Source organism: Balaenoptera acutorostrata, chromosome 4 (assembly GCF_949987535.1).
Source record: "Balaenoptera acutorostrata chromosome 4, mBalAcu1.1, whole genome shotgun sequence".
In the NCBI taxonomy this organism is placed as follows: domain Eukaryota; kingdom Metazoa; phylum Chordata; class Mammalia; order Artiodactyla; family Balaenopteridae; genus Balaenoptera; species Balaenoptera acutorostrata.
The window spans coordinates 70,200,798-70,213,173 of NC_080067.1; the positions used below are offsets into that span (position 1 = coordinate 70,200,798).

The window sequence follows — 12,376 nt, forward strand, 5'->3', positions numbered from 1 at the left end:
TGTGAGGCTAGGGTAGAGCCAGTATTTGGGAACCTTGCCCTTCCGCGTTGCCCCTCCCCCTCGGCCCTCGGCCCGCCCTCGGGGGAGGGGGGGCGGGCGGGGAAGCCGGATCCTAGCATCACTCGGGGGTTAAGTGCACCACCTAACCAGGCACCCCTAATCCCGAGGCCTGCTCGCTAGCGATCTCCGGAGGGCTGGGCCGGTTTGGGGCGCGGTGTGGCGAGGGGACCCACCCCGTTTTCCCGACTATTTGCATAACGGAGACGGCTAGTTTCCCCCGCCCCTTCGCCGCACTCTTCTTCCCTCCTTCCCGCGTCCGCGCCACCCCTCATCCCCTGTCCCCCCCGCTCCTCCCCAAAGACCCTCCTTCAGGGACTCTTGCATTGGGGTTCCCAGCGCCCGGGCTCTCTGGCCGCCGCCGGGCGAGGAGTCCGGAGGCATCCGGGGGGAGGGGAGTCCCGCGCAGGGCCGGGCTTGGGGAAGACGCCTGGGGCACTGCCCCGCGCTAACAAAGGGAACCCGCTGCCTGCCGGCTGGGGGCGTGGACCTGGCGGAGCTGCCGCAGCTTCGGCGGCCGAGAGCGCAGCGAGTGAGTAAGGCTGCGGTGGGCGGCGGCGCGGCCCGAGCCTCCCGGGAGGAGTGGAGCGAAGGGGCACAGGATGGGAGCGGAGCGGCGGGGTCCGGGGCGCGCCTAGGGCGCAGGGAATCGGTGTCCAGCACCCCTCAGACGCCTTGGCCGCGCTGACCGGCCACCCTTTGGCTGGGGGTGTCTGTGGATTAATCCGGGCGGAGGGGCCGCCCTGGCTTCTCCCAGGCTCCACTAGCCTGCTGACCCACAACAAACACACGTGCGCGCGGCCGCGGGGAACCCCGCTTTCTCCACTGCACAGTCAGCATGGGAGGGGGATGCCTTGCAGAGTCCAGATGCCTTCACATCTCGCCTGCCAGATTTACAGACGGAGAAACTGAGACCCGCGGCGGGGGTGGGGGCACAGGTACCATAACAAATGCACGTGCGCCCAGTGCTGGCAGCGTGGCGCGCCGCAAGCCCTTAGGAGCCGCCCTGCGCAACCCGGCCATTGTCTCAGCTGCCGGGGAGGGAGCGGCGCTGGGGGCGTCACTTGCTGGAGGAAGACGACAGACCCGTTTAAAAGGTACCACTTGGGTATCAGACCAAATTGCCAGACTTAAAAAGGGAAACACGAAAAGAGAAGGAAGCTACAGAAGATTACCCCAGGCCGGGAGTGTGTCCCCGGCCGTGGTGCATGAGTTGAGATGACCCGGACCACCCCTCACTTCCACCTCACGGTGGTTTCTTAGGAACAGGGGTTGAATTAAAGGTCTGTGGGTCCCCCTCCAAAAAAAAAAGACCATGCCCAGCGCACCATTGTCTCTGCACTGCCTCTGTTGGGGACGGCGAGTGCCTCCTTAGCCTGCAGAAAGAGCAGTTCGATTTAAACGGCGCCCAGCGCAGTCTTGGGTTTCGCTTGCGCTTTGCCTTAGTAGGTCCCTGCGTCTGGCCAGCCCCGGTGTCGCTGGCCCCTTTTGGCTTGTTGTGTGTTTGTACAAACAAGGCCAGCCGAGCACTCTTGTTCTAGATGGGGACGCTATTATTTTCAGTTCTCTCCGAGTTTATTTGAGGGAAATTCCGAGGTCCGGAAAGAGAGGCCTCTTGTTTGTTTTGCTTTTTCTTTGCCTACGTATGCTCAGCTCAGCTTTGCAGATTTTAGTTCATCAGACCTGTTCAGGCAGCAGTGAGGTGGTTGGGAGGCGGGGGAATGCATTGGCTCGGTAGGTGATGGTGTGGGTGCAGAAGGAAGCCCGTCAGGCTGTGGGAGTGGGTGGTGTACGCGGGAACCTAGGCACCGCCCCTCTTGGGCTTGCGGAGCGGTCGGGCTGCGGCGTCACCTTGGCCAGCTGCGCAGGAGATTAACCTGTCCCTGGGGCGGGGGGGGAGGGGGGGCGGAACTGGAGGGCCTCCGGCGCTGCGCCCCGGTTTTTGGGAGTCTAGAGAGCATCCAGTGAACCCTCTTATTTTACAGGCCGGGAAACGGAGGCCGGGAGGGTTCAGCTCCTTGTCCAAGTTTAAACCGAGTGAAATCGGCCACCTAGAGAGGACTTGAGTCCGGGTCTCCCAACTCCCACCCTGCACACTGCTGTGCGGTCGACTAAAGGCAGAACCGGGATTCTGTGGTTGGCTGAAAAGGCAGTGGCCTTAGGCAGAATAGAGTTAAACAAAGAACGTAATTCAGATTGAAAGCTGCACCCTTCCATTATCCCTTTCAAGAGTTCTTTACCCATTTGAGAAAAGATAGATTTAGTAATTCCTTACTCTCCTAGCCTTTCATAAGTGTAGTTAGTTTTCTCTTCTGCCTGCCCTTTCCCCTCAAAGTTGGAGCCCGGCCGGCTGTGGAGACTTGGATGTTTTGCCTGTCATCCCTGTGCCAGGAGGCCTTTGTTTGGGCATAAGCACTCCAGGAAGAAAGTGTCTCCTAGGGCGCTACTCCTGAGTCACTTGTGGGAGAACAAAGCATTGTTTTCATTGATTTTATTTAATTAAATTTTTAAAAATGAGAGTCCCGCGAAGTAGCTACTTATGTTTGCATTTGGCAGAGGAAAAGTTGGAAAACCAACGAAAACACGTTGAGTCTGGGTTTCCCCAAAGCGAACGTGCTGTTTCACCCTGTCCCTCTTATCTCCTGATTGCACCTGTTTCTTTTCTTAGGGTTTCCAGGCTGTTTCATTTTTGTGGTAATTCCACTTGGCACTTGATTAGAGATCTCATCAGGACTCTCACCCTGTCAGGAACTTACGGAATCACCTGGCCAGTTTTTCTAAACGGAAAAGCTGAAGCTCAGATAGGAGAGATTACATGCCTAAGGACACACAGCAAGATGTCTGCTTTTAGTGCCTCTTTTTACGTGAAAGGGAAACTGTTGCATCAAATGAGTTTTTGTTGGTACCCCAGAGTACAGTCAAAGTTATGATGGTTGTCATAACAACACCCTTTAAGTCACAGAATGAATTCCTTAAGGACTTAAATAGGTTTTGGTTATTAAACAAAGCCCTGGATCCCAATGGTAGATATGGTGAGGAGTATTATATTGGTAGTTATCATTGGGGATTGGTTTTCTTTAGTGTTTACTAACTGGTTCACTTTACTCTTGCCCTGGACTCCTCTGCCTTGTGCTTCCCCAGTAGGGAGCTGTTTTAAACTATGATTGTAAAACGAAAGGCAGCAAGAAGTCAGAAGAGAGACCCCACTTAGCTCTTCATGCTACTTAATTTCTTGGGCTCCGGTGTCCTTCTTTGTACAATGAAAGTCCCTCCTGCCCAGTCTCTGCACAGGCTGTTTGGGGGCAGTGGAAGCTGCTTGGCCCTTAGAAGCATAGGATCGGGTTTGGGTCAACCCTCCTCTCCTGTGTTCCTTGCGGACCAGGCAGTTGCATCTACACGGTATAATGTAAGGGGAAGAACATGTATGCATCTCCTGGGGCTGTTGTGGGTATTAAGTCACGTGACTCATGCTTACACCTTTTCCGACCTCTTGTCAGGGTTGGGTGCTCACCAGCTTTTTAGTGGTAGAGAATGATGGTTGGAGAATAACCCCATTGGGTAAGCCCTGTGCTTAAATGAGAGACCCAACCTAGTCAGTAACTGGGGTGAATGTCTGCCAGACGGTAAAAAGGGCCTTTGGGCGGTTGTGAAGTGTATGTGACTCTAAGGTAAATAAACCTAGTAAAAAACAAATAAAAAAACCGAACCCAGAACTTTCCCACCCAGGTGAGTGCAATCTAAAGTCTTTCTATTCATGCACTCCATATTTACTGACAAGCAGGCAGGTCAGTGTGGGGATGGTTCCTGTACTGGACCTGGAGTTACAAAGGGCCAGATCCACTCATTGGCCACCCACCCCTGCTTGGAACACATTTGGATGTCCCCTCAGAAATTGCCCTCAAACACAGATGTGGAGAACAAACGTATGGACACCAAGGGGGGAAAGCCGCAGGGGGTGTGTGTGTGTGATGAATTGGGCGATTGGGATTGCCATGTATACACTGATGTGTATAAAATAGATAACTAATAAGAAGCTGCTGTATAAAAAAATAAATAAAATAAAATTCAAAAATTCAAAAAAAAAAAAAAAAAGGAAATTGCCCTAAAGAGCCCACAGAAAATAGATCTAATTTATCTCAAAATTGACCTCTGTGGTGGCGGGGTTGTCCCTTTTCTTCATAAGTTAAACCAAGAGCAGGTGGTCAGCGAGAGAGTGGAAGAGGGAAGGCTTCAAAGAGAATGTGGATCTCTACAAGTGTGAAGATGTGGTTGCATTAAAAAGTGACAGGAATAATTCATTAATGAAATTTGCAGTAATATTCTGGAACATTAGAGTCCTGAGAATTTGCTTAGACTTGGTATCAGTGACTTATTCAGTAAGAACTGAACTGGGGAAAAAAATACCTTTTTTCTTGCTTGTATGCAGGTATACTGCATATATTCTGACTTGGACAGATGTACTTTTTATAGTTGTACATGTAACAGTAACATAGTAAGCCATGTGGTATCATCACATTAAAATACCGGAGTGACTTTCTAAGTCATTACTAGAAGGGTCAGGTTAGCCTTTAGAATCAACTTGGTGATTTAAATTTTGTTTGTCATTATGATTATAAAAATATAGCATGCCCATTGAGGACAATTTGGAAAGTACAAAAAAGTATAGAGAAACAGCAAAAAAAATTCCATCATTCAAAGGCAACCACTGTTAACAATTGGCAATTTTCCTTCTTGTCTTTTTTTTTTTTTTTTTAGTGGATTTGTTTTTTCTAAATGGTAGAGAACATACTGCAAGTACAGTTACTCCTGGCTTTCTTACTTAACCTTTTCACATACCCATGTCACAGTTTATATCCTCATTAAAGCTGCACCTTTTCATTCATCACCATATCAGCATCTCCAAGGTCCCATGGTCCCATGGGATCTGATCACTCCAGTGAGCATTTCAGTGAAGGCCTGTAGAGGAAGGAGTCTCCAGCTTCTTTCTCCTTTCCCAACCATGCCTCAAGCATCCAGATATCATTTAAAAAATATATATATTTTTCATGTTAGAAGAACCTAAAGTCTAATGGAAAGAGAAGGGCCCTGCCTGTGGCCTTGGGTTCTAGTCCTGCCCTTGTGACAATTTATTTTAACACCCTGGTTTTCAGTTTCCGTACGTGTTAAAATAAGCAACTCCAGGGTCGTTTATTAATTCATTCCTCCCATCTTCGAGTGCCCACTCTAAACCAAAACTGTATAAGAAGAGCTCATGGTCCAATGGAGGAGATGGGGTGACAAGAGACTAGTTCAGGGTATCCTGGGAATGCAGAGGAGGGGCAACCACCCCAGACTGGAGCGGTGCGGAAAGCTTCCTGGACGAGGGCCACTGTGGGCCTGTCAAACTACTTCTAATTCTTCTCTATTGTAATTGACACCATGATTAATGTTTGTGAATAAATCTCTGTCCATATTCCAGATAATTCCCATAGGATTGTGGGAACAGTAGGAATTAAGAGCGTAAGTAATTCAGGATTTGAATTCTTGTTCACCAATTACCACCAATATAGACGAGCCTCAATTTCCTTCTCTGTAAAATGGGCATAACAGCCCTTACCTCACTGGACCATTGTAAGGATTAAACAAAATCATTGTTAAAGGGTCCAGTACAGTGCCAGGTTTATAGGAAGTCCTCCGTAAGTGATAGCTATTAGTGTTATAATTGGGATTTTCACAAGCTGCAGAAACTTTTGGTCCTAATATTTTTTCTTACCATGATAACAGGCAGAAAGTTAATTAAAGTGGTACCTCCTACCAGGTGACAAATTGAGAGAGAAATGATCACTTGCATGCTGCATTACAAAAGTCTTCTTATGGAAAATTTCCAACACATGAAAGTAAAAAGAATGGTGTAATTACCTCCATCCCCCCATTTATAATCATTTACCTTCAACAATGATCAAAACTCATGGCTGGTCTATAACCCCACACTCTACCCCACATGACTTTGAAGTACATCCCAGACATCTTTTCAGCTTAGCCATAAATATTTCACTGAGTTGAATGATGCATATTTGAGGCAATGGGTCGTGCTGCTCTTGGAGCCCGTGTCTGCTGTCACTGTTACCTATGGAACCGTGTGTGTGTGTGTGTGTGTGTGTGTGTTTGTGTTTGTGTGTGTGTGTGAAAGAGACAGAGAGAGAGATAGAAAGTGCCAGTAAAACTTAAGTAGTCTTACTGCTCAAGTGAATTTTCCTGCTGTGTCCCGTGTCCCAAAGATGCGATAAAAGGAGCACTGAATTTAGTCAGGAGACCTGATTTTGCATAAAGGCCCCACCCTTTACCAGTTGTATGCTTTTGGCAAGTGACTTCTGAATTTCTTTAAACACATTTATAAAAAATTTGGTGAGTACTGAATGAAGTAATCCATGTGACAGCCCAAGCAACTCAGCATTAGTTGGCCCTGAATCAGACTTGAACCCAGCCTTCCCTGCCCAGAGGCAGAGTTTCCGTATGGAATGAAGGTCAGAGGCTGACGGCCTGGTGGTACTAGGATGCCTTCAAGTAGAGCTGCTGCCTGTCTCGTTCTGAAGATGAGGTCTTCACTCAGATGAGTAGCTGGCACCCCATTCTTGCGACTCTCCCATCTTTCACTCAACCCCTTCCCTCTGATTTATGGATGAGGGCAAGGAAGTCCAGAAAAGGTAGGACCCTGCCAGCTGTGCCTGAGAAACAGATCTTCTCTGATGCCTCTTTTCCTCCATCGGAAGACACCAGGCTCCCCTTTCTCCTCCAAGTTTGTTGTCTTGGTCTCTCCTAACTCACTGTTGCTCCCAAGTAGGAATTTTTGACTCAACTAAAAGGAGAAAATTGATTTGATTTAGTAATTAAATTAAAGTCCTCTCTTTAATCCACTGGGACTCCCATTATCTCCGGGCCAGCACCGTGACTTGCGGTCTCCTCCGGCTGTCTCAAGCTAGCTGTGTGGCCTTGGGCAGGACGCCTGCCACCACAGGGATTCGACTCGCAGCTCTCTAGGCCCCTTGCAGCTCTGAGATCATCAAATGGGGAACAAGTATAAAAAGAGGAAACGATACATAAAGTTAGGGACTTCTTCACACAAATAATAAATGTAATGTTTTCTTTTAGAATAGGGTAAAAAAATTAACCACCTTACCTTTTGTCATTTCCCCCAATCCCACTTCTCTGCCAAGTGACTACTGTTTGCAGTTTGTTGTGGGTCCTTCAGCCCCCTTTGGATGTACATATGTATGTAATCGTGGTTATATGCAGATGCATTTAAAAAACTCAGTAAATGGATTACATTGTAACTGCAACTTTACGAACTTGCCCTTTTCACTTTACTATAGGTATTGGAGGTCTTTCCATATCAGTATATACAGATTATTTTCTCATAGCTGCATCACAGCCTGTATCATGGATGTGTTTATTTAACCAGTCTTCTGTTGATGGATATTTATCTATTTCCATAAAAATATATTTCTAAGTGTATTTAGACCTTGGACATATGGAACGCTGGTTGTAAATGTTACAGTCCATCAAGCTCTGGAAAGGGTGGCGAGAGAATGGGTGCAGGAACACTGAGAACCATGCCCTGGAAAGCTGAAATGAAGGGCTCCCGGGAAGCTACTAAGAGCCGGCTGTTTGGATGGAAGGTTATTTTTGGAGTTGGCCTGCCTGATTGGGTGCCCTAGGCTGCAAGTGCAAGAAACTGAACTGCGTCATCACCTTCTCCTCATTCCCCCATCCCTGGCTCTTCCACATTTGTTTCTCTTCTCAGGGTCGGTGGCATCTGGTGGGAGGACTGGAACTTGAGTGATGGGAGGGAGGAGAGAGAAGCGAAGAAGAGGAGGAATTGATCTCAGGCTCTGGAGAAAGGAATGTGCCGGTTCTACTCTACCTTGTTGTTCAGACCCATCTGGAAAGTCATGTTTCGCCGGGTCCTGTACAGATCATGATAAAATGAAGCACACCCAGAATTGGGCTTACTTGGAAGACAGAGGTTTAGGACACCATATTGGAGGTAGAATAAATGTGGAAACTGGAGTGTTCTAGCCTGCAGGAGATCAAATAAGAGGCAGTTTCTTCATGTGGAAGAATGATTAGAGTTACACTGTGTTGCTGCTGAGGGGAGGAAAACCAGTACAGAGTTGCAGAATGGCAGATAAGGAAGAACTTACTCAGCAGAACTGCCCAACCAGGGAACAGCCTAGGTTGCAAGACAGTGAACTCCCTGCCATGGGAGTATGTAAGCAGAAGTCTCAAGTGAACTTGTTTGCCATCAGAGGATCCCTGCTTTTCAGAGAGGTTGACCTAAATGCCTGGTAAGGCCCCTTCCAACTCTGAGAGTCTATGACTGTGGGGCAAGAAGCAGAGAGATGGAAAATAGGACTGAGGGGGTGGGACGAGTTACGGACAACGTGACTGGAGCTTTTTTCACCTGCTCTAAAAAGGTGGAATAAAATGGAAGCCTTCAAAGGAGACTTAGACCATTGTTTCCCCTGGATCTTGGCAACCCTCCTCCTGTTTTGTCCTTGGCTTCAGCTCAACTTGACTTTATATTCATAAATTATTTCCACAGAAATAAATATATCACATACACTTTAGATGACCAGGAAATCTGGCAACCAGAAAAGAACTACATGTCCCAGGAGGATGATTGTAATATTTTTTTTATTTTTTTTATTACAGTCTTTCTAAATTTGCATCCATCTCCTGGTTTCCCTAGCACAGGACTGAGACGTCATTCAGCTTTAATTTTAGGAACACTCTCCCCTTTGCAACCTCTCAAAGGTCCTCTGAGCTGGAGTTGAAATGCTTGTCTCTTTCTTTCCTGTGGATGAGGAAGAACCTCTTGGACTTAAGTCTTAGCCAAGTCTTAGTGAGGGAAACATGGCAAGTTTACCATCTTCTAGGCTTTTGCTGTGCTCCTGACCCTGATAAGTCCCTGTTTGTTCCCTTATCCAGTCCTCATAGCCTTGGTGTCTTGGTATCATCAGCTCCATTTTGCAGATGAGAAAGCTGAGCTTCAGAGAGGGCTAGGGAACTACCCCAAGATTCACTGCTGCTAAGTAGTGATGCTGGCACTGGGTGTAGCTCATTCCCTACATCATGTTACAGGTTTTTCCACTGCTAATCATTCCCAGTCCTTTGGGGCTGAGAAGCCCTTCGTCCTTGTGTTACACTGGGAGCTTGGTTGAATTTCTCCTTATGGGGCTGATGAAAGCTTTCTACCATTCCCCTAAGAACAGATGAATGAAAGAACTCATGGGACAGCCATGTGTGAATAACTTGACATTCGGATTCAACATACATTTGCTTATTCCCCTTTTTCGTAAGAGTTATTTTCGTCAAGGCTGGTTTGCCTTTTTTTTTTTTTTTCCCACCTGCCTTTTAAAGCACCTGTACTCTTTATCTGGTTATAACCGGAATAAACACACCCACCGGTAGTGAGCGTGGCTGCAGAATAATGGGTACCATTGCTTGGCTACCTTTGATGCCTTTAGGTGGTAAATGGAACTCAATATTGGCATTGTTAAGGGCTTATCTGCAGCTGTGCTTGTAGGCGCTTGAACAATCTCTTCTCTTGTAAAGTTTATTCAACATTATGTTGTTCACTAAATGTTTATTGTGTGCTAGGCATTATGCTAGGCATTGGGAGTATCTACCCTAAGAACACACATTGTAGATATGCACACACGCATTCAGTGTAACTGGCGGGGCCTTAGAAGTTAGTGGCAGACAAACTTTCTGTGTCCCCCTCTTCCTCCTTTCTCAGAGTCCTTGCTTTGTCCATTCGTTCAAGTAACACTAGGTGCCTGCTGTAGCCCATGCACAATGCTCATTTTTAGAACATAGACCCAAATTGCCCCACAGTTCTCTTCCTTTAAGAGCTTAGTTGGAGGTGGGCATGCAGATGTTAATAACAATATAATGTGATAAATATTATGATTTGGATGTATACAGAGGTTGAGAAGATGGTACAGTAAGCTCTCTGGAGGACCTATGACCTACCTAAGCTGGGTTGTACAGGATAGTAGCTGCTAGCCTCTGGGAAAAGAGCATTTGAAGGAGAAAAGGGAGTGCAGGAGTGAAGGTGTGGGGTAGAGAATGGCATGTGCGGGGAAGCCACTAGCAGGTTAGTGTTCCCAGAGGGGAACACATAAGGCAGGAAGTGCTGGGAGATGAAGCTGGAACCGTTATACCCATCATCAAATATAATTTTCTTAACCTCTCTATGGTGGCATATACTATTATCATTTCTGTTTAATAGGTGAGGAAACAAAGGCTGAAGGAGGTTTGGTGACTTGTTCAAAGTCAGACAGCGAGTGAGTTGAGGTGCTTGAACTTGAATGTAGGCCTGCTCAACCCTCACAGCCGTGCCTGCAGGGGCCGAGAAGGTCTGCCTTGAAGACTGAGGTGATCCTTCTGTCTCTATTAATCTTTCAGAAGTCACACCCTTGCTGAATTCTCTTCCTCCACCTGCCTTATGGTGTTCTCACTAGTGAGTCTGATGTTGAAGGCCTCTTCTGAGTCTCGGTTCTAGTTTTCATCCTCCTTTTCATTCAGAGAATCAGCAGCCCAGAACTCTTCAAAGAAAACCTTTATTGCCCAACCAGGTGTAACAAGGGAGAAGGAGAAGATTCATCCCCTTTCTCAAAAGGTCCAAGTTCATTAAGTAGCCCAGGCATTACCTGTGGATCCTTTAGTTCAGAGAAGCCCTTTGGGGGCTGGAGAGGGAGCAATCTGGGTGGGCTGGAAGAGTCTGGAGCAGGTGGGCTTTGAGCTGTCCCTTGAAGGGTGGGTAGGATCAGGAAGGTGGAAGGCATGGCACGTAAGTAATATTATTCTGTCTCACTCAGTGATAAATGGCTTATTCTACCCATCCCCCAAGATAATTTCTGGGTTGGAGTTGGTTCTTGGGCTGAAGAGGCAGTAGGAAGATTCATTCATTTATTCATTCAAAATAAAGTTTATTGGGGCTTCCCTGGTGGCGCAGTGGTTGAGAGTCTGCCTGCCAATGCAGGGGACACGGGTTCGAGCCCTGGTCTGGGAGGATCCCACATGCCGCGGAGCAACTAGGCCCGTGAGCCACAATTACTGAGCCTGCGCGTCTGGAGAGGCCGCGATAATGAGAGGCCCCGCGCACCGCGATGAAGAGTGGCCCCCACTTGCCACAACTAGAGAAAGCCCTCGCACAGAAACGAAGACGCAACACAGCCATAAATAAATAAAAAATAGTGTTTAAATAAATAAAAAAAATTAAAATAAAAAAGCCAGCTGTATATCACCTGCTCTTTAAAAAAAATAAAAAAATAAAGTTTATTGAAAACTAATCAATTGAGAGCTCAAAGATGAGATGATGAAACTACAGAATGAAATAAAAAGGGCAATTACAGAGCTAAGGAAAAAAATTGAGGATACAAACTACATCATTAGAGGAAAAGTTAATAAAGGAACAAAGTAGAATCCACTGAAAACTAAATTACTAACAGAGAGAAGGCGTGAGGAAAATCACAGTATATGCTGAGAAAAAGGATGAAGAAACTAATCAGAGAAAATCCGAGATCTAAAGGTTGTAAAAAGATTGTAAAAAGATCACTCAGAAGGGTAATTGGGCTACCTGTGGAGGCACAGGTCACTTCTCAGTGCTCCATTGACCAAAACATAATCACGCAGACAAGCCTGGCTGCAAAGGAGCCTGGGAAAACATCTCCAGCTGGGTGGCCGTGTACCCTCTTAGAGCTCAGATTTGGAGAAGGCCTTTTATTACTGAAAGGAAGATGAGGAAAATGGATATTGGGAGCAATTCATTTCTGCCCCAGGGGAAAAGTCATGTTGGTCTCAGACTTGATTTGCAGCAGAAGCAAAACTTGAGAACATGGAGAGGAAATATTTACAGAGTTCCAAGGGAAAGGTCGTGTGACTGAAGACTTTTACACTCAATTACATAACTCTGCAAGGATAAGGCAGGTAGCCATTCTCATCTCTTCCTGTAACACATATGAGCCCTTCATGGGAAAACCTACTTGATGATGAAAAAGATTAGTCAAAAGCACCCTTTGGAAGGCATGGTGATAGGTCATTTGGAGAGCCCTTCTTCTACTCAAATAGAGAAAACCTTGGCATGGGTGGGCTGTAAGTCTAAGGAACAGAATGGGAGGAAGTGAAAAGAGTGTAATGGAAATGGAGAGCTGAGGGAGGGAGTGGGAGGACGTTAGGTGATAACTTTCCCTCTCTCACACTGCGTAAGTAGGGTGTTAGTATCATGGCTCCAACCTTTCAATTAATTTTTTAATCCTTTATTTTATTTTTAAAA

The 12,376-nt window shown here is 46.8% G+C and overlaps 1 protein-coding gene across 1 annotated transcript in view; it reads left to right on the forward strand.

The window, feature by feature from the left end:
- The first annotated feature begins 266 nt into the window (after positions 1 to 266).
- ST6GAL1 (ST6 beta-galactoside alpha-2,6-sialyltransferase 1) overlaps positions 267 to 12,376 on the forward strand; it is a 139,583-nt gene continuing 127,473 nt past the window's right edge. Inside the window, exon 1 of the mRNA XM_007195240.2 lies at positions 267 to 589. The gene's annotated coding sequence lies outside the window, so the exon portion shown is untranslated. The remainder of the gene's footprint in view (positions 590 to 12,376) is intronic.